Source organism: Rhamphochromis longiceps, linkage group LG14, assembly GCF_057381845.1.
Source record: "Rhamphochromis longiceps isolate RC_006_pf linkage group LG14, R_longiceps_female_GT1.1, whole genome shotgun sequence".
In the NCBI taxonomy this organism is placed as follows: Eukaryota; Metazoa; Chordata; class Actinopteri; order Cichliformes; family Cichlidae; genus Rhamphochromis; species Rhamphochromis longiceps.
In genome coordinates, this window is record NC_140570.1 from 11,045,553 (window position 1) to 11,070,656 (window position 25,104).

Here is a 25,104-nt window from a genome sequence, read left to right on the forward strand (position 1 = left end):
GTTCAGCACTGCTATGTTTGATACCACTGACTAACAAAGACTGTTAAGTTAAGCAGACACCTAAGGCCTCTACTAATTCCAATGTCTTGGAGTAAAAACCAAAGTGAACGACCATTTTTTCTCTTCTCCTCCCTCACACCCCCTTGTACAGCCTCCTGAACCCTTCACTTTCTTTACCACCCTTTTTCTCTGATGAATACATCTCCTTTAACAGTATGTTATTCCTGTGGATAAGAAGGGACACCGGTATCCTCTTGTTTACTTCTTGTTGCATGCTGTCAGCGCATTACACCAAGTAAGCTCAAGCTAAGACATCTTGCACGGGAGCGAAGGGAGCCGAGCGTCTTCCTAATGAATAAATGTAAATGTGAGAAGAAGTCGGAATCAATGAGAATGGATATCAGCTGTAATGCAAGCCGACAGTGAATGCGCCTCACATGCAAATTCCGGCAACTCGCCGAGCCTTGGCTGCGCACACCACTTTGGATTGTGTTGAGCTACAAGAGAGTAGCTTAGTGAAGCAGTGGAGTGAGGCTGTCTTTGGCAGGTGACCCCGGGTGAAGCACAAAAGTGTTGGTGCAGTCACCCTAGTCTGCTTCACAGCGGGAGCTGGATGTCAGATTTGTTGAAGGTTTGTACACGCAGCTTTAATCCCTACTGATGTTCCTTCCCTTTGTGTGGAACCAAGATAACTCACTGTGTTTACTGACTCGCTTTGACAGCTATCTTCCTATTGCGTCACTCTAAAGTGTTCCTCCAGTTTTGTTTCAAGAGTTTTCAGTGTTCTAATTAAAAGAAGCAATTCAAAAGCTCGCTATGCTCATTCAGATACATTTTTCTGTAATCAAAGAAAGTTCTATGAACTGCCCCTTTCCAAAGCTAGCTAGAAGCCAGAGGGAACAAGGGGTACAGAACAGACAGAGTCATATTCAAATGCATAAAATATAAATCGTTTCAGTCCATTAGCCTCTCAAAACAAACCATGAAGGATGTGACAGTGTGGAGCTGTGTGCATGCAGCTTATATGTTAACACCATCATAAGCTTATATACTGTATAAGTTTTGATCTTTGTGGTTCTATATGTCCTGGAAGTAGCAATCAGATGATGGTTACACTGCCATAAAGGGAGGGACACACTCAGTAAAGGTACTGAGGTAGCAATGATCAGTTGGTACCAAGGCCCCAAAATGTGCCAAGGAAATATCAACTGCACCATGACACCACCACTACCAGCCTGAGGTGTTGATACAAGGCAGGGTGGATCCATTCTTTCACATTGTTTGGATTAAATGCTGACTCTGCCATCTGAATGTTGCAACAGAAATCGAGATTAATCAACCAATCAGTGGCAACTCAATGCATTTGGGTTAAAAAGCAGTTCAAAAGGTGTACCTAATAAATGGCCGTTCTCTGTACGTGTGCATGCAAGTGTGTCGTGACAGTGCAACATCGTTGTTCACGTGTGACACCCAAAAGAACTGATCCTTTTGAGAGCATATGACATGTCTGTGCCTGCTCCTCAAAGTGCTTTCATGCAGTTAAATAAAAGACCTATAGTTCACTCGCTAATCAATTTCCCATGAAAGTACCATTTCTTTCTGACCACAATCACATTAGTATTGATGAAACTGTTTTGAAAGCTTTGTAAACTACCATTCACCAACTGGCAACTCTTGGGTGCACAAAACTGAAGCTGCACACCTGCCAAAAGCTGTCCACTTGACGCTGGCTTGAAAAGTGAATCTGCATTCATAGGCTCCCACATTAATATGCCAAAAAAAATTACAGCAGAAATAAACATGCTTGTTACCCACAACAAAAAACCCTTTGGTCTCTGCTGCCATTTTTCTCCTTTATAGTGATTGTAGAGACTGTGATGTTTTTCTTTTAACCTTCTAATTATAGTAGGGAGAAAAGGGTGTGGTCATGTCCAATGACAGGAGAATATAGACGCTGCAGCTGTAGCCTCTAGCTGTCTGCTGGGCAACACTTGGCTTGGTTTTCAGCTACTACACTGGATCTCTGTTTCATGTCTCTGGTGTTGGTTGCTTTTGATGCATTTTTTATGCAGTTATCTGACAAATAAACCTGACTTTCAGTGTGGTTAATTATACTAAAATCCATGAACTCTGTGCTCCAGTTTTGTTGAGGGAAACTCTAATATTTTACTTGATTTGTTACTCAACACCAGTGTTGGTCAAGTTACTTGAAAAAAGTAATCAGTAACTAATTACTGATTACCTCCCCCAAAAAGTAATCCCGTTACTTTACTGATTACTTATTTTCAAAAGTAATTAATTACTTAGTTACTTAGTTACTTTTTAAAAACACGATTTACAACCTGAATAGGTGATAAAGCGATAGATCTTTCAGCCCAATTCTACTTTTTCTGCATAATCCATCATACAAGATGTAATCAAATGGAAAAGTCTCTTTTTAACTTGTTTTATTAGTTTTAATCTTTTAACTTTATGCATCAAGCAAAAATTTAATTATATGCAACATTCTCTGACTGGAAGAAATTAGTTTAACATTTAAACCTATTTTCTGCACATTCCAGCACATAAAATAAAATATTTTGTGTGTTTACACTCAGTCTTTCAAATAGATGCAAGTAAAACACAGCAGAAAATAAATAAAGTCAAAGACTCAGCGGTCCTGTTGCTCTATTTTCACCTGTAAAGCAGGAGTTGGGTAGGCGGAGGTTTACCCTGGTGCAGGTGTGCTGCGGTCAGTGGAAGGATATGGCAGTTCTGTGAGTTTCCCATTACGTCGTAGCTACTCGGTGCTTGCTTGGAAGTTTAGGGGTTTGTTTCGCTGTAAAAAGAAGTTTTCTTCCCACGCACAGCGGACACTAATGTTTTTGTCACTTTTATGGAATCAAACTCAAAGTAAGGTCAGTACTTCCACGCTTTAAACGCTGCACGCTCATACTCTCTCCCACAATCGATATGTGATCCATTGTTGATCTGCACACAGCTGTTGTCACCAACGGCGCACTTGCTTACGTCACTGTCGTGAGACATTCTCGCAAAAAAATCACGGTTTTAGTAACGCAGTAACGCAGCGTTCCTACGGGAAAGTAAAGGTAATCTAATTACCGTTTTTGCAATAGTAATCCCTTACTTTACTCGTTACTTGAAAAAAGTAATCGGATTACAGTAACGCGTTACAAATAACGCGTTACTGCCCATCTCTGCTCAACACTAATTAACATACACTCTACAACCTGAACTTATAATGCCAGTCTCCTGTTCAAACATGGTCACACACATTTCAACATCACCCTAACAAAGTACTGACCACAGTCCTAGACCCTGCAGATGATGTCCTATTGGTTACATCCAGGAACTAGTCCAGGTGGGGCGGGTATTCAATCAAACAGGTAGTAAAGTACTAGTTTAATCCTGTGTAGTTTACTATTCCTCAACGCTAATAATCAAAACCTTCTGGTGCTGTTTTTGAACCACACAATCTGCTGCTCTAGACGTTAATCGTCTACAGCTCCTCCACATTAGTGCAAGCTATGGACACACACTGACAAATTGCTTGCAGTGAAGCAATAAACTGCCCTGGCTGACTGAATGCTTGCATCTTGTTTCCTTGTACTGCACTTGTTTCCTCTCCTTCCTCATTACTGCTTGTCGCCTACTGTGAAGTAACCACGAGGAGGTGGGAAAAGAAAACGAGATGAAAAAGACAACCACACGAATGGACATGATGCTCGTTTAGAGTTACGCTTTAATGTCGTTTTCTCGATCACATTAAAGCGCAGCCTGTTACTGAACCCGAACTTTTTTACTGAATGCAGTTGTTAACATCAACATATATTAAAATCTACTTTTTGCTGTAGCGCTGACAAATCCACATTTTGTGTTTTCCTGTTGAGAGGAAAACCATCCTGACTGATGCCATGTGACTGATAAAAACTCAGTTCTCAGACTGCCAAATTGGTACTCATAATATAATTATTATGTAAATGTTAGATAATTGGTGGTTTTGACATATGATTAAAAATTCACAGTGTGGGTTAGGGCAGCTATTATAAGACATTAAATGAGTTTCTACCTCCTCAGCCTTCCCCACTGTTACTTGATGTCTGGGTTTCCTGTGATTAATAAAGTGATGTATTGGTATGATCCATGCAAAAATGTCATGTACTAAAAATACGAATATGAGAAAAATGCTTTTTCCCCACAATAAACTCAAGATTTCTTACAGTGACCTTTAAAATGTTGTATGTGCTGACGATCCAAAGACTGACTTTAATACCCGATGGCTCTTTATAATTCATACTTAGAACTTTACCTGAGATCCTGATACATGCTTATCACCCTGCTTTACTTCTGCTGCTTTCCTGCATACATATTCATTTATTAATGCTGAAATCTTTTGAAAAAGGCTTTTAGAGAGACATTCAACACAGAGTTATATATTCACTTATTTTATGATTACTCTTGCCATCAACCTGAGCGCTGTGTCATCAGCATTCACCTAGACACAGAGTAGTGGCACTGGTTGGACTGGACGCTTCAGCCATTCAAAACAGGTCTCCAGTTTCCCCCCAGTCATCCAGAACATATCCAGTAGCTACTACATGTCTTATGAGGGCAATGAGACTTTATGTTATGTTATTAACATAACGGAATTCTCTTTATGTTATCAGGTTGTAGAGCAGAAGTTTGGAACATCTGAGACCTATTACAAATTAGCTTTCAACGTCAAGTTCTCAGCTAGGCTCAGAGTCAGGTGCTTTAATTTCTGTGAGAAGGCTTGCCTCTGGCTGAAGCTTCTTAACATTTGTTTTGTTTAGCTCTGGGTTTTCTAAGGAGGTATTCCCAGGTCATCACAGACGATGAATTCCTCCTTTACTGTCTAGTTATAGCCATCTTATTGATTTTTGCTTAGCTCTAATTTTAAACAAGACAAAACGTGGGTATTCAAGTACTCTGTGCACCGATCAGCCACTGACAGGTAAAGTAAACAGCATCAGTCATCTTGTTACTATTTTAGACAGTACAGCATTTTCATGAATGAATGAAGTAAAACTAGTATTGCAACAGCAATACCAGTTTTAGCTTACATGCCAGCTTGTTAACTAGTGTGGGATGTGCATGCACCTGGAGCCATTTTGCCACAATTGTAATCTTTACTCGTTCACTTAAGGATTCTAGAGAAAAACAAGAACTCACTGTGGTGCTTAAATAAAACCAGCAGCTATTGCCAATACTTACATTAACTGGCTCTCTAGCATGATGTATGCGTTAGCGGTGATTTAATCTTTCAGTGCTTTAGAAATGCATACCTATTTAAACTAAACTGCCTTGTATTTCCTTATTTAAAGAATTTATTAAAAAGTATCATAATTTTGGTACAACTACAGTAATAAGTCAGCATTGAGGAAGAAATCTTACCTGCACAAAAAAAGCCTGCATGTGAAGCTATCGAGTTAGCTAATCAACAACTTAACTACGCCCTCTGTTTCAGTTAGCAAAGCAAGTTTTACATTTCTGCTTTAATTAATAAGGTTCATACTGTTAGTGCGCTTCCTCTAAATTGAGCTCTTGGGTTACTATAGGTGACTATTAAACACCCAAATCTGTAATACCTCGTTTATGTTAGCGCCCACTATATGCTGTTCGATATGGGTCAAGGAAACAGAGCAGAAAACTAAATCCATTACACTTGATGGAGTAAGTATCACAACAGTCAGACTTTAACTAGGGCCATATTCTGCTAATTCAAGCATTCTCATCTTGAACAGATTGCAACAGAAAATAATAATAATAAAAAAAATGCATTGACTTGCATACATATTGGGATTTTGTGCCACATCCTGCTTTTTGCCGTTCTTTAGAACTGCTCACACCTTCAGAGTGTGGTTCTGGTGCATGATCAGTAATACCTATTTTCTGTTCTCACTAATGAGTGAGAAACTGGAGGACTTCCTATTACTTGTCAGTGCGGTTGTCTGCCTGTAGCTCTCGCCTCTTTCTGGCAGAGAAACTGTCAAGGTATGTCTTTGCAGGGTCAGGTTTGTCTCGACTTCATTGGACCAGAATAGAAGATCACAGCTGTCTTTGGTCGGTCTGCTCGGACTCGTTCAACAAGACGCTTACAGGAAACTTGATTTAATTGGAAAAACTAGGTGCTTTTTAACGATTTGTAATGAAAATCTATCTTATTAACTATCTTATTGCAGAGTACAATAGTTGTTTACCAGTCCCTCCAGAGACTCGGTTTGGCCTATCCAGGGTCTGCATGTGATGGATGCCTAAGCTGCTGTCCTGTGCTGTTTTACCCCGAGGTTTGTTGATGGATGCTCTGCTGTGCTATATTACATTCCTTTTCTGCCCTGCTGTGCTGTGCCAATATGGACTGGCCAATAGACTATGGCTGAAGGTGGACTGTGTGGGCTGACAGATGCCTGGGCCTGAGCTGCGTTTGTGTTGACAGGAGGGCTGGGCTGGATGGATCCCTGCTCCAGGGCTAGCCGTGGGGGAGGACCAAAGAGCAGGACAGAGCCAGGGAGTGAAACTGTAATGAGAGGAACGATGTGCCAAGATTGACAGAACAGTCACACCACCCGCTATCTCCATCAATACCCAGTTCTCCTTATCTCACCTCATCTTTTCTTTCCATTTTTTCCGCCTTTGACACTTCTCACCTCTTTCCAAACCGTCTTTTTTCCCCACTTCCTCATTGTAGTGCTTCTGTCATGTTCTGCCCTCCACCCTTTTCAACCTTCTGCCTCCTACTCATTCTCTTCCTCTCACTTTTCCACCCCTTTCATCCTCGACTGGACAGGCTGTTTCACAAAGACATGTTAATGTGCATGCACATATTTTCTGAGTAGCAGGTTGAAAGTATTTCAGGTAAGGTCTAAGTTTTTCCCCTAGGACGAGGCTTAAGCAGAACAAAGCACTCGCTGAAGAGCCTGCTACAACCCCGTTCTGCTGCAGAGTTCACCTTCCACTACGATCCTCTCCATTTGATTGGTACGAAGAAACTATCATTGAAGAACACAATTAACACTTTACAGAGAAACCAAGAAATAATTAATAATAGGTGTTAAATGATAGAACTGCAGAGTGTATTCTACTTGTGCAGCTACATGTGCTCATGTTTGTTACGTGCTAATTGACAACTGACAGGTCAGATTTTCTCCAAGCCTTTGTAAACTGGTGTCGACATCACCTGCAAACAGGTCACGTTAATTGTTGTAATTAGAAGTGTCTGAAGCTTGTTTGCAAAATATTCTTTGGAGGTTTAAAAAGGCATTTAAAGCAAGGAATGATGAAGGTGATGTGCTGAGGGTAATAAACTGCCTGCTTTTATTAATAGTGATTTCAAACAAAGCTGCAGTCAACAGGAAGTAGCCCTCCCTTGACTTCCTCCCCTGTAAGAGGCCCAGGATTGCAAAAGTTCATCTATCTGTTGATGAGGCCACACCACGCCTGTTGCTGTCTACCTGTGCCTACAATTAGCAAATGTTTCACCTTTTAACTTCTTGATACCACAGAGCCAGTTTGTAGGGAACCCGTAGTGATCTAAATGCATGGGAATAGACTTAATATCTGTTGCTCCAGTAGATTTTTTTCCCTTACTTCAAAGCCCCTAGATAGCCACAAATCCTGATATAATTTTCATGAAGCCCCTCCATCTTTGGATGGCATGTATCACTGCTTAGAGCAAGCCATTAATCAGGTCAAGAAATGATTGTTTTGAGACTTGGCCTGCCAAGCTAGCGGGGCGGGGGGAAATATTAATCAAAAACGGTTATAAACAAGTCAGGAATGTGCAGGTCTGCTTGATTCAAATTTGCTTGGTGCAGGTGTGATTTCACCTCGAAGGCTTTGCAAGTGCCAGAGCAGTTTAATTCCAGCGTGCGCGCTCTGTTTCTCAAAGTTTCTGAAGCTAATCCAAATGGATGTTGTGCTCGGGTTTGCTGTGCAAGATCGGAAGTCTCTCGAGCAACATTATCGGCCAGCAAAAAAGCTGATCTGATCAATGTTCTCACTCCATACTGTACGTCAGCGGTGCAGAAGCCTCTGACACCTCTCCTGCCAGTGGACCTATTCCTTCTCATTTTAAAGTGAGCACAACCCCAATCTGTGTCTGTGTTGTGCTTTTTAGTAGGGTTGGAGTGTGAGGGAGAAGTGACTGGATGTAACGAGCCTGTGACAGATGGTGCCTTACTGAGATGTAGGCAGTAGGATCTATGGTGAGGGCAGGATGCTGCTATTAAATCTCAGGAGATGTACTGTGCTTCCTTCCTCGGGCACATCTTCCTTACCCTCGTGTCACTCTCATTCTGCTTTCTTATCTTTATGCAGTTTTGTACCATCTCTGTTTGTTTTTGCTTCTCCCCTTCTGTTCTCCATATTTATGCTTGCCTCATAATTTCTGCTTTACTGCTCCCCATTTTAGCCCTTACCCCCTTTCTTTCCCATTTCTCATTCTTCTTTTTCTTTACCCACTTATTACTCCCCTAAGCAGCTGGCCTGCCTGTACAGCAGTCAGCGTAAGTAAGAGATGAGCAAAGTAACAGCAACCTGTAATTTCGTCATACTGCCTGCAGCTGCATAGTGGTAATTAAACTGTCTTAAATTTTGACACAAATAAAAGTTACCATATGTTTGCTCCGCACGCAACACCTTGCAGCGCGTTGCATCAGAATTTTCTATCTGCCCTCATGCCTCTGTTTTTGCTGTTTTGTGTTGATGAGAGTTCACGAGCATAGGGAAGAAAGACATTGTTCCTAATGTAATCCACTTGCCTCTCACAGCTGCAAATGATGCTCATGACTCTGCATGTGCTGGCGGCAGAGGGCTGGCTTTTGCCCACCTTTTGCGTTCTTTAGGCCGCTTTTTCATTTCGACTCACAACTCGCTCTGATTGCTACGGGATGTCACATAAGGCCTTGTCTCAAAGTGTGACACTGTGGAACTATTACCTCATTTCTCTGCTCTCCACATTTACCTCTTATGCGATCCATCACTATGTTCTGCTTTGGTGGAGTACTGGCACAAAGAGGTGAATCGGTTGATGATGCAGCAGCACTGAATGAGAGCAGAGGCAACAGAGGGAAAAAAACGAAATGCTCTTGTAAGAGGTAAAATACTCCAGACCTGGCTGCCTCTATTTAGGCTGCGAAATGAAATGCGGCATCATAAATTCTGTCTGAAATGAAATAGGCTTATTTGAATTTGTTGGCCCGGCATGCTATGTGTGTTTCTTGGGAGAGCTTCTGATAGTGTACGAAGTACGACTACCATATCATACAAACATAAGCCAAGAGCTTTGCTACCTCTTCTTACTCAGAGTCTGTTTTATCTCAAAGGTAACACAAGATGTGCTTTCAATAATTACGTATGAATCAGAGCTTGGGGTGCAGGTCGTTTCATCATCATTTCCTATGTGAGATACACTGTTGCCACACTAATCAGCGGTTCTCCCTTGTGGGCTCATTTTCAAAAGCACAGCCTGATTAAGCAGCTTGTGGGGGACGCTGAGTTGACACCGCATCTACGATGTTCAGCGTTTGCGGGTCGGCTTTAAAGGTTAGCCAGCGGGATTCGGAATGTCAAATGACTGACTGACGGGTGCCATGTCAAGCGAGAAGGTCAAAAAGCTCTGTGATTTGCTGCTAGGAATAAAAGAGCTTATTCACATGCCAGTGTTTGGGGAGGAGCATGACATGTTGACACCTGCCTATGCATCAGCTAATGGGGAAGCTACACATTTCCTTAAAATATATAAAAGGTTAGTCTGAGTGATGTACTGCAGTCAATCAATACAGCAGGCTTGAAAAAAGCAATTACTCTATTTGTTTTTTACACGGCTCAAATTATTTTTTACTTTGATTGTGATGACTTGCCTTAGGCCATAAGCGGCTTACTTTAAGGTTATTTTTTAAATTGTATTTTTTACTATAAATACCTTATAACATTGGCTTCAGATCTCAACTCTTATTTCTACTTTTAATTTTTATTTATGGCTACTTATAATAATCCTAATTTCTTTTATACTGAGAATTGGTGTTGTCTGCGTTCCATTCCCACTTTAAGTCAACTTCCTTCTGATTGATTGCCCTGTTTAATAAAAGATCCTAACGTCAGGTGTTTTTTTTTTCTTCAGATTGTGTGCCAGAGATGGGTTGATAAAGCATATCCACTCTCGAACAACAGGAGCATAAGTCATTCAAAGTAAAACAGCTGTTGAAACCTTTTACATGTGAGTCTTTTGTGATTCACCGTGGTTCTTAACATGAGTGAGTCCATTACATGTTCAGGGCAACAACTGAACTCAAGAACTATCCTTGGTGCTAAGGATAGAGCCAGATTTTTAAGCAGTCTGCACCAGCACGAAATCTTGTTTTGACACAAAAATACAGCATGTGTCTTGTTTGACAGGGTCTCAAGTTACTTTTTAGACTGAACGATGCCTTTGGAGGGTTCCTGTTTTTTGCGACTTTTTTGTCAGTCCACAGTGGAGACACCTGTGTGCACAGGGTTCTTTTGTACAGTTTTTATTTTCTTTACCTCCCTATATACCTGTCTACTAGTACTCACTACATGCTCTAATGAAATGTGTATCAAAATGCAGGTAATAAAGGGACTCTAAAGTGAGCTATATGAATGGCTGAGTCTTACAACATGTAATGTTGACTTTAATAAACACCCAAAGCCTGCTTTTTGGCTCTGTAACAACCACATAGTGGTGCTATGATTCTATTGCACAATCAAAGGGGGTAGTCGAGTTGTTGGGTTTTTTGCTCTATTATTGTCGAATCTTTACCTTACAATATAAAGCCCCTTGAGGTGAGTGTTGTTGTGGTTTGCTACTTTATAAATAAAACTGAACTGAATTAAACTGAATAATGTGAATGTAACAATGCAGCCCTCCTGGGCTCCATATGACTGCTGTCCAAACCTACAGCACCACACATGGTCCCAGGCATATTGTTCATCAAAAACATATTGATTCTCCTTCAGCTGCCTCTCATTGATATGGAAAACACATGCAATACTTGCACCTACACCGTATAATTCTGGGTAGTACATTGCTCTCTCCCTTATCACAGCTGCTGATTTTGACCCAGTAATTTGTGCCGCTTAGTAAAACCGGCCCTAAATCCAGTCTCCTTTATCCGCATTATGGGGGTTACGATTTGGTCACATTTGACTGGCAGTTGAACGATGGCAAATCTCAAGAGCTGTAATGTCAAGACAGTGACAACTGTAACTGCACTAACAGTTGAAGTATGTCACTGTTATTGGCTTAGTGGATGCACGCATCCTAAAATATCAAGATGTCAACACATCTCTGAACACCTAAATTCATTTGATGCCTTCATAAGTAGCGTGGATGCTAGCTAAGCCTTGGAGCAGTTCTGGGGCTGTATGTGCACTTGTCACATTTTGAAGAGGGATTCACTAGTAAACATAGACCCTAAAGACTCACTGTAAAATCTGTGCTGCTTATAATCTGCATCTGTCACACAAAATTTGTTTGCGTGGAACAAGAGAGGACCACCAGCTCCTGCTGTTTAATTATAGCATCAACTGATGTAGCCATGGCAACAATAGAATACACTCACAACATGTGTTGCAACAGCTATAATGTTTAGTGTTTTTCATGCCGTCTAATGATACGTTTTTAGCAGGGCCATTTCAGACTGTGCTACATGCGCTCAGCATGAATCTCACTGTTTTCACAAAGGGTTTTCACAGCAGTTATCACCAAGGATAGCTCCTCAGTTCAAGTGGTCTCCTGAGTCTGTGCAAGGCTAACTAATGTTAACAACCTCTGCAAGCCACAAAAGGCTCACATGTAAAAGGCTTTGACTCAGTACAAGGCTGATTTCTTAAAATTATCTTTAATTACTCACTATATGCTGAGTTGTCATCGGTCTTAAAAATCAAAGAACAAGGAAACCATGAGCCTAATACAGTCTGATGTGCCCACACTGACCTTGGTATCTATAGTGCTCTAACACAGGCCTTTATATTAGGTAGGCTTTACCACTGCGATGTCTTCCGAATCTCAAAGGGTGATGATTATGACGTGTACATCTATGCAATTATTGATTTGGTTATTCATGTGGCAACACATGGCCCCTGAAGTGCTATTAGATCATATTTTAAAGCTCATTGCCACAAAATAATGATACTTTAAGACCATAATGGAGACACGATGGGGGGTTATAAATGAATGGAAAGAAATTATTATCTTATCATGGAGCTAAATTGCTGTTTAATTAGATAGCACAGTTTAAAAAATGATGAGAGGCTTGTCTTCTTAGCACACTGTGATTTATCGTTATCACAGACAGCTTTGTCAACGGGAATATTTGACACCTTGTTTGGTATGAAGTACTCGAGCACTTTTTTTTATTGTAAGGCAAAGACCCTGGAGTAATATAGAACCCCAAAAACCCCAACAATGACCCCCTATGAACAAGCACTTGGCTACAGTGGGAAGAAAAAAAACAGCCTTTTAGCAGGAAGAGGAGAAAACTGGGAGAACCAGGCTTGGGGAGGGACGGCCACCCCTCACAACATAAGAAAACCACTAGGTTTGTTTTATTACTGCTGAAATGGTCAAGCTTTATTTTTTCTTTATCATCTACTGGTATATAAAAATGAGCACATTGTCACTTATGAAGAGCGGGATTGATTTGTGGAGTAAATAAAGCTGTCAAAACATGTAGCAAATAATAAAATGGGTGAAAAAATATAATAATAATTTCATTATTGCTAATTGCATTCATCCGAGTACCTGCTTCTAAGAAACTTACAAAAGGTTACAGGAGAGAGCAAGCGAGAGAAAATTAGGAAATGACAGACACAAAAGGCAGCAAAGATGTATCTAGATCTATTTATTTATATCTATCAGTTTTATATCTATCAATTCTAACACGTAGAACTTTGGCTGAGAATATAAGGACTTGTGTTCTCAACCCCTGTCATCTGTAGCGGTGTGTGTGACAACTCTGAAAGCCTCATCTGCAGAGCAAAAGAAGCTCAAGTAGAACGAAGATTCTGGGTAATGATCCCGCAACGCATTATCAGAGCAGTCCAGGAACCTTCTCTGCAATACCATAAACACAGACAATCACAAGATTCCCTTTTAATTGCTTTCTCTTCTGTGCAGGGCGAGGAGAAAGAAGGGGGGAGGAGGACGGAGGGGGGAGGAGACTTTCTTTCTTCCTCAGAGCACACTGTTCCAGCAGATAATGCCAAGTAGCCCTGACAGGGAAAGGGATGAGAGGGAGCAGGAAGAAGAATGTGTTTTTCTGAGCTTGAAATCATCCCTTCTTTTTTGCCTCCTTCTGCTTGTATCTCAGAGAAAGAGAGTAAAGGCTTGAAGCTAATAATCATGCTAAAATACTCAATAGACTCTAGACAATAAACAAGCAGAAGAATGTAATTTCATCACAGTGGTGGTTTAATAACAAAAGAGACTATGGCCCTGCCGTAAAACGCCAACTCTGTGCAGGGGGAAATTAGCCTCTGGCACAAACAAGGATTAGGAGGGTTTTTTGAACATTAAAACGAAATGCTACACACTGTTTGCTTTTTCACATAGTACTGCTTAATGCAACAGAACAGCATGTAGAAGTCACCAATAAGCACAATGAATACTTCAGATCCACACTTTTTGCCAAAGGCATGGTTTACTAAACCTGTAAACAAGGTTAAATAGGCACCTTCATGTGTTTTGTTTTAGGGCGGTACATTTTTGAAAAATAAACTCCATCCTTCATCAGGTCTCAGCATCGGTCTGTTAAAAGCTACTCATGGAGAGAGGGAAGTAGATAATGAACCAAACTTTCAACAGCCTATAACATTGAATGGATCCGTTGGTAGTGTTGCCGCAATATAAGCGAAGGTAACCAGCAAGCCACTTGGCCGCCATTACAACTCGAAGCAATCCTAACTCCTGCTGATTTTGATTCCCCTCCAACGTTTGCTTTGGTGCTCTCGCTCACATCAGCTGAAAAACCCATTTTGCGGGGCCTCAGCCCGGCCAATTTCTATCTGTCACAGGTAGTGGGGAATTGACTGTGCGACATGTAGCATATCACTTTAAAGTGACAGTAAAATGGGAAATCACTTTGTGCCAGCCACATGCTCTTGTCGCCTTCCATAAGAACTTTGTTCAGTCAGAGGAGAAAAAAAAGTCCTTAGGGCTAAACGGTTTGCTGGGGAAAGGTAGCGAATCAGTTCAGTCTCCTTGCACCCACTAAGGACCCACAGAGAAAGAACGAACTAGCTTTTCCCAATCGTATACGCGTAACTGACAAACACACACAGGACATAAACTGAGACATTCAAACGCTTATAAAACAAGCAAACAAAAAAACTGCTTTCAGTAGGTAGATTCAGACTGAAAGACACACTAATGCACGTACAATGATCATAAACTACCTACACAGAGAGTTGGATTTAACAAGCTAAACTCTGAGGACACAGAGAGGTCTTTGCTATTTTAATCGCTGTTTACTCAACCTAATAAGCCTTTATGGACGCTTCTATGGCTACACAGTCATTCACAGGCTATCCTCTGATTCAGAGAAGTGAGACAAGGAAGTCTTTTCAAGTATAAGCAGTGCAACAAGATTCATGCACGACCAAATACCAGCCAGGTGATTTCTTGGATTCTTAGCTTGTCATAGACAATCTAACAGCAAATGGAGCCTGAAATGTAACCGCTGAGAAGTGGAATTCATACTGTGATCTGTGAAGACATTTTTATAACCACGATTATTTCATTATAGATAGTGGCTCCCTGAAACCAAACACTCCAAAACACTTAAATCAGTTGTTTTCTATTATCACTGATTGCCATTACTTAAAAAGCAAAAGAAAAGGACAAAACAGTTACTGAATTTACTGGAATCATAACACAGGAAATGATGTTTATTTGGCTTATTTGCTTAAAAAAGGTTGTTGGCAAGCATTTTATAGGTTTGTATGTACGCGTTTATTAATGTATCTGTGTTCATTAACATGTATCTGTACAAGCTTTGATATCATTAGAGTATTCAATGATAATCTGCCCAACAGTCAGGGACACGGCCATGTAAAGGGAAACGTCTGATGTATCTGATAAAGAGTGAGCGTTAATCACTTGGACATTGCCCTGCTTCTGCTTTAATTCAGATAAAAATATCTAAGATGTTAGTTTATGGATTTACATGTAGTTGTAAATGTTCTGGAGAAAGGGGAGCCTGGACAGAATAAACATTGGAGCAGCATTATTTCACAAAAAATAAAATAAATCTCAGTGATGAAGTAGCTCTGTCTTAGATGTGAATAGAACTTCATGAAACAGATTTATGAGCTTTTTCCTGCAGCCAAATTTGCTTCAGGTAAAAGTAGCACAGTTCATGCCAAGTTTCAGAGTCAGATAAAAACTCTTTGGGGCCAAAAACTTTGTTTACTTTTTTCTATATATAACTGAATCACTGTAATTTATGAATAGGCTTTGCTCGCTAAAAGCTGTGGTTTATCCCTTCAAGAGCCCACATTTGTGATCATTTTCTTTTACGCTACTGTGCTCCACAAGGGCCTGCTTGAGGTCTGACTTTTGTACAGTTTGACTGCTTCTTTTCTTTTTCTAATATTATGTGTTTACATAGTAGATTTTAAATCAAACAATCAAAATGGGATTCAAGTACAGACTTCGCGCTTTAATTCAAGGGCTTTCAAAAAATACTGCATTACTTGTTTAGCAATTAAAGTACATATACTACCCCATTTTCAGAGACTCAAAAGTCATTGGTCCAAGTATATATTGTTAGTAATACTTGGATGGAAATCATTTGCTGTCAATGGCTGCCTGAAGGCTATAACCTATGGCTTTTACCAAACACTCTCTATTCTGCCGTGAGAGGCTCTGCCAGGCTTTTACTATGACTATTTTCAGTTACTGCTTGTTTCTGGCTCTTCTGTTTTCAGTATGATTTTAGGAAGTGAAAAAGATGCTATGCTCTGTTGGGCTAAGGGCAGGAGACTGACTTGGTCACTGAAGAATATCCTTGAGATTTTCTTTTTGCAGCAAGCCTGCTGCAAACATGTTGCTCTTAAATAACTTACCCAAACTCATAGAATCCACTTATAGTATGCAACCAACATCTGATTTTCATGGTTTTTACTAATTTTATTTCAACTATGTAACAATCTTTAATGTAATATTAATTTGGGGATCTCTCAGTTATATTTTCAAACAGACAGGGATTTGATATGTATTCTTTCATTTCTGCTAACTTCACAACCATCCAATTTTGTGTAACAACCACAGAAAATACAGAGGGAAACGAACTCTGTTACAAATATATAAAAAACTAAAGCATGCACTGTTCATCAGTCTCTGTGTGTGTTAAGTTAGAGGTTATTACACTGGCTTTGACACTGGCTAGCACAATGTTTCTCCTAACTGCCTTGTTAGAGTGTATTTTTGGTCAAAGATGCAATATCTAAGATACAAGGTGAGTCAAACACGAATCTTTCTGTCTGGTGTGACTTGTAATTTAGACACAATAAACTGTTTGCACAGTGGCAGACAAACTCAAGGATTATGTGAAAAAAATTTCAAAGGGAATTCGCTGCAGTTGGTGCTGGCAGCAAAGTTATGGCCAAATGAGATCACTCAAGTCAGAAATCCCTCCAACGCCATAGAAAACAGTTGAGCAGGGCCAGAGACGAGGGCACATTCTCTGAACTGATATGTCAATACTCACCTGCACTGATAAACATCTAAATAAAATACACCTTATCTATAACTAATATAACTCCCCCTCCTTCTCTTCAGATAGCACTCAGCATTTTAATGAAGTCTAATTACAATTATGGAACAGAGTTTAAATGATTGATATGGCTTTTCAAATCGCCCTTTGTTTTTACAGTAATCAGGGTTAAAAAAGAAAGAAAGACCACCTAAGACAGAACACATGAACAACTAAGACATCAAAGTATCAGACTCTCAAAACAGCTGGACTGTATGCTTACATCTGGAAATGCCTCTGGCTGTTAGCTGCCCTCCTTCTGTCCACAAAGAGAATTTTATGAGGCTAGTCTTTTTTTTTTGTGAATTTCTTTTTTCCACATGAAGCACGTCAGTATTTGAAAGGGAGTTGCAGTTTTGGCTTCTGCTATGTTTCTCTCTGCACTCTTACAGAAATACATGAAGGCTTAGAAAGAGAAATTCTTCAAGTTTTTTTTTCCTCTCGGGGAACAGAACTTCCACCTTTGTGAAGTCTTTGTAAAGTCTTTGTAATTAAAGTTACATGGCACTCAATTCATGTGGACTTTTGAAAATGTTACCATGCTGTCATCAGTGGTGTGATGGTTGTCATGCATTGTTAAATAATTATTCTTACTAAAATATATAATTTAACAATCATTGGTTTCATCCTGAAACATCAAGCTAATATTTTTCTCCATCCATCCATGTGTTCTTTGCTTAACTTGACAACCATCATCATCCAATGCACATCACAATTAGTAGATCATTGCTGGGAACCACAGTTAATGGACTGGCAGTTTGCCTAGCACATGTGCGTGCTTTCTTTCCTGCCCTGCACTTAGTGGTGTTATGCCCCTGAAAGCCAGCTATTCTCCAGCTAGTGCAGGTGAAGCTAATAAAGGCTGCACTTATAGGATCTGGTGTAGCAATACGTAATCATCATTGCAATTAATACAGGCTTTGACTTTTAAGTGCTGTCACTGTTGACATAAGGGCAAAGCTGGATGTGCCAAATTACCCACTGGAGACCGTAAGAAACCCCCCCTCCAAAAACACCAGTGTTCAAGCACCTTATGTGTCACACAATATAAAGTGAAACTGATGCCAAACTGCAATAAATATTGAGAAACACCCCAGTGTTTACCCTAGAGGGGTTCTTGTGTGTGTGCGTGTATATGTGTATCTTTGGTTTCCTGTGACACATGAGCAATCACTCACTGATGTTATTTGGACCAGAAGTTCTTAAGAAAGCTGTAACCCAGAATTAGCCTGTTCTATAAAGCCACTGTTTTGATTTGGGACAACAACAGACACTTTCTCTCTCTCTCTCTCTCTCTCTCTCTCTCTCTCTCTCTCTCTCTCTCGCACACACACACACACACACACACACTCAGCAATTTATAGTTCACCTGACTTAATTTCTGCCTGCATCTGAAATCTTTACCCTACTATACACTACTGCTGAATGAATGCTGTGTTAGCATACAAAATTATTGCCAGTGTAAACACAAGGGTTTTTTATTACATAAGCCATTTTATTGTACAGTAGAAGACATAAACCTTGGCATGATCCTAGTCAATTTTGCAATGAACTATAGGATAACTGGTAATATCGAGTATAGGGGTGGGTTTTTATAATCGATTTATCGATTAAAATTGATTCTGGCTTGGATAACATAAAATCGATTCATTAAAATCCTGAATCGATTTTTTAATATTAATTTATTTTGCCCGAAATGCCAGAATCTCAGGTGAAAGATCGCAAAATTTCAACAACCACCAAACAGCTAAGACAGTAAATGAGAGCAGGTACACGGCTTCTGCACAAAGATGTAAACACACAGCGCGGACCCGCGGATCAGAATCAGTGAGATGTCGCCTTTCTCAGCTGACGGTCGGGGCTGAAAGCCGACAGCTCGCTGATTCTGATCCACGGGTCCGCGCTGTGTGTTTACGCCCTTTTTGCGCTGATCATATGGCTGTTAGTTTTATCTCTCTCCAAACAATATTGACCGAACCAGCAGCAAAAGAAGATCCAAACTACGCTTCACATAAACATCGTCAAGAATTTCCTCTGACTTTTGCTGACTTTTCATGATAAAAATCACACTTCATGCACAGCTCTCTCTCTCTCTCTTTTCTGCATTATTCGCTTGCTTGTTACGCACAAGTCTACCGTTGTTTACAGCGCTGTCGGCCGACGTGTTTTTTTTTCCCTTTTACTTACTTCCGAAAAGTAAACCTAATTTCTGCCGTTCAATATTGAACAAATTTAAACTTTTTAAAATTAAGCAAAATGCAAAACGCTTAGCCGTGTCTCTAATAAAACCGCTGTAACTTCAGAGGTAATGTTCATGTGTTGATTAATGGTTTTCTTTCGTTTTTGATGTAATGCAGATTATTTTTATAAAATCCCAGGCCAGGAAAATCACCTTCATGTTTTTCTGTGTTTTATCTTCAGCTACTTTGACACAAAGGCCTCTGCTGTGATGCTCACACCTTTGATAAAGTCTTGCGTGTGTCAGCTTCCTTTTAATAGATACAAAAATATTTAAATGTACTGATCTGAATTATAATATTTCTGACTGTCAAAATTTCCCAGATTCAAATCGAATCGAATCGAATTAAATCGAATCGTGGATCGAATCGATTCGGGACCTTGTGAATCGGAATTGAATCGATTCTAGAAATCAGTGACGATACCCAGCCCTAATCGAGTACATCGAGATAATATGAAGTATGCTTATGGTGGCTGCGAAAAAAGAAACCTTTCATGATCATAGTTGTCAGCATAATGCTTAGCACTTACTTAAAAGATTATGAATTCAAAATTTTTTTAAAAATCATTTTTCTATAGTTCTCGGGTAATGCTTGGATCAGGAATAATTCCTTTCTTAGAGGGAATAGAAAAGAAATAAATTGTGACATGAACTTCTAATGAGAGTCATGTCTGGCCACTTCTAATTTTCCATTTTTGGGGAAGATGCCACACTATGTTTGCTAACTGTGTTTGTCTGCTTGGAAAATGTTGTAAAATAGCAGTGAGAAATACTCTCCTTTACAGCTTTGTAAAGCAGGGCGGAACGTCAGAGTAAATGAGGTCATTCTCTGTGGGTGGCAATAAGTGACTACATTCAAATTACACATTAGTCATTTAATCCACTGCTGTTATGGAAGTATCAATTATATCTTTTGTCTTTTTATGGTTTATTTGTTGGATTTCTGATAGTTATCACTCTATAACATATGGCAACTGCAAATGAATGAAATGTTAAATAACTACAAACCACTTGTGCCACTTTAATTAGGTGACATGTAAAACCCAGCAGAGGCATGGGAACATTCATCAGGTTTTGCTAAGGGATGATTATATACTGCTTAGTGTTCGCTCTCTCATGCGCACACACATGTAGCCATGATTACGTTTGGTGTTTCAGTGCATCTGGACTTTATGGCTACGTCCACACGTACACGGGTATTTTTGAAAATGGAGATTTTCCGTTTTTAAAAAAAAAAAAAAATCCCGTCCACACGTAAAGGCAGAAATGAAGGAAAATGCTGCTAGGAACATGCCAAAGCAACAGGTGGCGATATATTCCTAACCGTGCCGAAATTTTGGCCATTCAGAAGTCTAGAAGCCTCGGTGGGAAAAAGTAAACAAAGCTGGGGCATAGAAGCAGAACCGAGTAGTATGTGTGGAGGGACAGTAACTGTGTGTGTATATGTAAGCATTTAAACACTGCAGAGAGTACAATTAACAGTAACAGTATTGTAGAAATTCATTTCACCGAAACAATAACGTGGCGCACAGTGTGACGTTAAAAAATGCGCACACTTTTGATGCTGCGTTTTCTGCGTTTTCTCCGTTTTTCTCGTCCACACCTAAATGCAAAAATGAAGTTTTCAAAAATATCCACCCTGGCCGGAGTTTTTAAAAATCTCCGTTTTCAGTGACCAAAAACGCCGTTTACGTGTGGACGAAAGGTGCAAACGCATAGAAAAATCTGTGTTTTCAAAAATACCCGGGTACGTGTGGACATAGCCTATGTCTCACCTCGGTGTGACAGAATGGGATAACATCATGGTCATATGGTGAATGCTATTTCTGTAGTTCGAGTCTGACTCCAGAGCTTATGCTTAAGTTGTTGAAAATCCATTCAGATATTTATTAAGCACAGTACGGATTTCTGATACTTTTCAGTCTGGTTTTCAGAAGCAGCACTACACAGAAACTGCTCTTTTAAAGGTGTATAATTAATGGCATCTGTTTCAGGAAATTGCTCTGTACTCGTGTTGCTGCCTTTGATACTGTTGACCATAATATTTTACTTAATAGGCTTAAGGTTTTGGCTGGTATTTCTGGCTCAGCACATGAATGGTTTTCCTCCTATTTATCTGCAAGGACATTGTTTGACCTGTGGGGTCCCTCAGGGTTCTATCTTGGGTCCATTGTTATTCTCCTTTTACATGCTTACTTTAGCCGGGATCATTCAATCTTTCTCTGGCATTTTTTTAACCATTTTTATGCCAATGACATTCAACCGTACATGTCTTTTAAGCCTTACCAGCTGGATAGGCTGTCCGCCCTAGTTAACAGTTTATCCCAGATTAGTGACTGGCTCGCCAATAATTCCCTTGTTTTAAACTCTGACAAGACTGAAGCCATGATCATAGCTCCTCCTGATATACACTTAAGAACCAGTCAAGTGATTGCTTCTTTTTGCTCATCTGTAAAGACTAGAGTTCATAATCTTTTTGTAGTATTTGATTGCTCCTTGAGCTTGGACACACATATAAAATCAATCTCCCGCTCCGTTTTGTTTCTATAGCTCACAATTTCTAAATTGTGAGCTATAGTCTCCTCCTCTGAAATGGAGAAAATTGTTCATGGATTTTTATCATCGTGCTTAGATTATTGTAATGCTCTCTTTACGAGGATAAACAAATCATCTCCATCACACCTCCAAGCAATACAGAACGATGATGCCAGACTCCTGAGACACTCAGCAAAGCGAGCTGAGATTTCTCACACTTACATAAAGAGCACTAAATGGACAAGCTCTAAACTATTTGTCTCAGCTTCTTCTCAAACGCACCGCTGCTCGCAGTCTTTGTTCACAAGCTCAAAATCTATTAGTTATCCCTCGTACAAGACTGAAGACTGAAGGGACAGAGCTTCCACTTTGTGGAACGGAGACTCTAGGACAGTTTACCACTCCACCACAACTGTTAATAACTTTCTGTTTAATCAGGCTCCAGGCTACAAATGTACTCTAGCAAAAGGTTCAGAGATTTTTTATAGTACATATCTGAGTTATATTTTTTCCTTTCCAAATAGAATATATAACACAGTTCAGTAGACAACACCTAATATTGGAGAATGAAAACTATCAATATCTATTGTGCTAGTGTAAATCCAATAACAATTCCAGCGGTGTTATCAATACTTTTGATATTCGGATCAATTAATGTCAGTAGGATTTAAGTCTGGACTTTGTCCACTCCAAAACCGTTATTTTTATTTATTTATTTTTTAGTAATTCAGAGGTTTAGTTGTTGATGTGAATCACTGTCATAACCCAAGTGATCTTAAGTCTCAAGGCACAAACAAGGCTGGGCATTCTCCTTCAGCATTTTCTGGAAGACAGTGGAATTCTTGGGTCCATCAATTACTTGGTTCCATCAATTACGGCTAGTGACCACCATCACAGGACCACCACTACCATGTTTGACTGGTCGGTCAGGTTTACCACAGATGTAACAGAACCTTCCAAAAAGTTCAATTTCTGTCTTTGTCACTCCACAGAATATCTTCCCAAAAGTCTTGAGGATCATCAAGGTGTTTTTAGGAAAAAGTGAGACGAGCCTTTTGTTCATTTTGGTCAGATTTGGTACTCCCATGGATGCCTACTTCACACTGACAGATAGGTTCACACAGTTAATTCATGACTTAACAAGTGGGGGTTAAATAATTGTTTCACATGAGTCCAGGAAGGGAGAAAACACTTCTTCGCACAACTGTATGTAATTAACTCTCTGCTTTTATGCATTCTTCTTATGGAATCACAAAACAACTGAAATGTCACTAACTCAGCAGGCTGGTTTAAGCATTCATCCTCTCTGCTCGTGCTCCGCTGCTGTTACATATGCCTCTCACATCACACCACCATAACAACTACAATTGATCTGTTATTTGCTCTTATTTGTGGCTCATTTAAAATTACGTTTCACAGGAAGTGATATGAAGCTGATTTTGGACAGCAAAGTACAATACAATTTTGCAGTGCCTGACTTGTCTCATAGAAATTGATTATTTGTTCGATTTCTACCTTACCTTAATGCTAACACAACAATTGTCCTGAATGAGCTACTTTCGTGCAGGCTTATGCTTGTCATAAAAGATTATATGAGAATATAAATTGTGTAAGTTAAAGCCATTGTCCTCTGCTACATCTGCCAACATGTTGACCTTCAGACAAACACACTTTTAAAAGCTTATCTTTACAGAAACAACACTAATAGTTTTCACATTACTGTCATTCTTAAACAGACAGTAATTGATCCCATTAAGAAGACACAGTATGTGCATGAAAACTGTACAGATTTCTAGTGCTACTCTTTTAGACTTGCTCATCAATAATACTACACAAATATACATGTGATCTTTGCAGCACAACACACAACACAACATGCTCATGCTTAAAACATAGGCTAAACTCATGTAGGCTGACTGCTGTGTAGTTTGTGGTGTATGTTTTTATGTTGGCCACGTCTCACAGCCTCATGATGTTTATCCTTTCTTTCAGAGCTGCCGGTCTGTCAGTAATTTCTGTGCACCATTTGTTTTCTATCTTTACACCTCCACAAGTCCGTAGTGTCTTAGTGAAGTCGCAGAAATTCAATAGAATAGTGGAACATTGGATTTATCAGAGAAAAACTGCCAGCCCTTGTTAAAAACAAAACAAAACAGTAAATTCTGCAAAACTGCACCTGAGGATCAGCGGGATGCACATTTCTCCCTCACTAAAATAGCTCCAAACATTTAGCGTCATATAATCCCAAAATCCACATGCTTTCTTTTTTTTTTTTTTTCTTCTTTTTTTTTTCTCTTAAATTTTTTTTTTCTTTTTTTTTTTTTTCCCTCCCGTCCCGTTTGGCTCTTTTGCCATCAGAATTGTTGTCTAAAGGCAAAGAAAGATGCCCAACGGATTTACTTTAGCAAATTGACCATCCCAGCCTTGCCGTAATGGTCCATTTGATTCACCTTTTATTGTTTATTTTATTTTCACTTACTGAATACGGGACAGACTTGACTGGGGGAAAGAAGGGGAGAAAGAAAGAGGAAAAGAGAAACAGCTGAGAAGAGGGACGGGGGAGAAGGGCAAAAGACAAAAACCAACAGAATGGGCAGAAAAAAAAAAGAGAAAAAAAAGCATATATCAATCACCTGGATCACCTGCTGAGAAAGAAAAAAGAAAACAAGCAGAAGAGAACAAGAGTAATAGAATAAACAACATCACAATGATATATGGGAATATGACATCCATCCATTTATTCGCTTCCGCTTATCCTTTTCAGGTTCACGGGGGGCGCTGGAGCCTACCCCAGCTGTCATAGGGCGAGAGGCGGGGTACACCCTGGACAGGTCGCCAGTCTGTCGCAGGGCCAACACACAGGGACAGACAATCATTCGCACTCTCATTCACTGCTAGTGGCAATTTGGATTATCCAATTAACCTATCCCCACAAGCTGCATGTCTTTGGACGGTGGGAGGAAGCCGGAGTACCCGGAGGGAACCCACGCAAACACGGGGAGAACATGCAAACTCCACACAGAAAGATCCCGGCCTGATGGTGGAATTGAACTCAGGACCTTCTTGCTGTGCGGCAACAATGCTAACCACTGCGCTGCCCACCCTTTTTTCTCTCTTCAGCACTTTACAATGCCACTATTACAATGCCACTATTCATTCACTCTCACATTCACACACTGGTGGAGGCAAGCTACGGTTGTAGCCGCAGCTGGGGCAGACTGACAGAAGTGAGGCTGCCATTTCGCACCATCGGCCCCTCTGGCCAACACCAGTAGGCGGTAGGGTAAATACTAAATATTAAACATTATTGTGCAGCACATAAGATCAACAGAACACAGTGTGCTTTGAGGTAGGAGCCAAAAAGGGTGTAGTTTGTGGGTGTGATCACTCGTGTGTACACCTGTGAGCATGGACGCGCTTGTTTTTTTTAAAAGGTTCCTTCATGTAATGATCTGCTAGAGGGTGTGGGGGGGCCACAGCCCCGTCCTCCAGGGCATGAAGCAGGTATGGAGGAGATCAAAACTCCAGACATCC

The 25,104-nt window shown here is 40.1% G+C and overlaps 1 protein-coding gene across 4 annotated transcripts in view; it reads right to left on the minus strand.

Moving 5' to 3' along the window:
- Window positions 1–25,104, minus strand: part of lsamp (limbic system associated membrane protein) — a 245,977-nt gene that overhangs the window by 86,539 nt on the left and 134,334 nt on the right. The window lies entirely within an intron of this gene.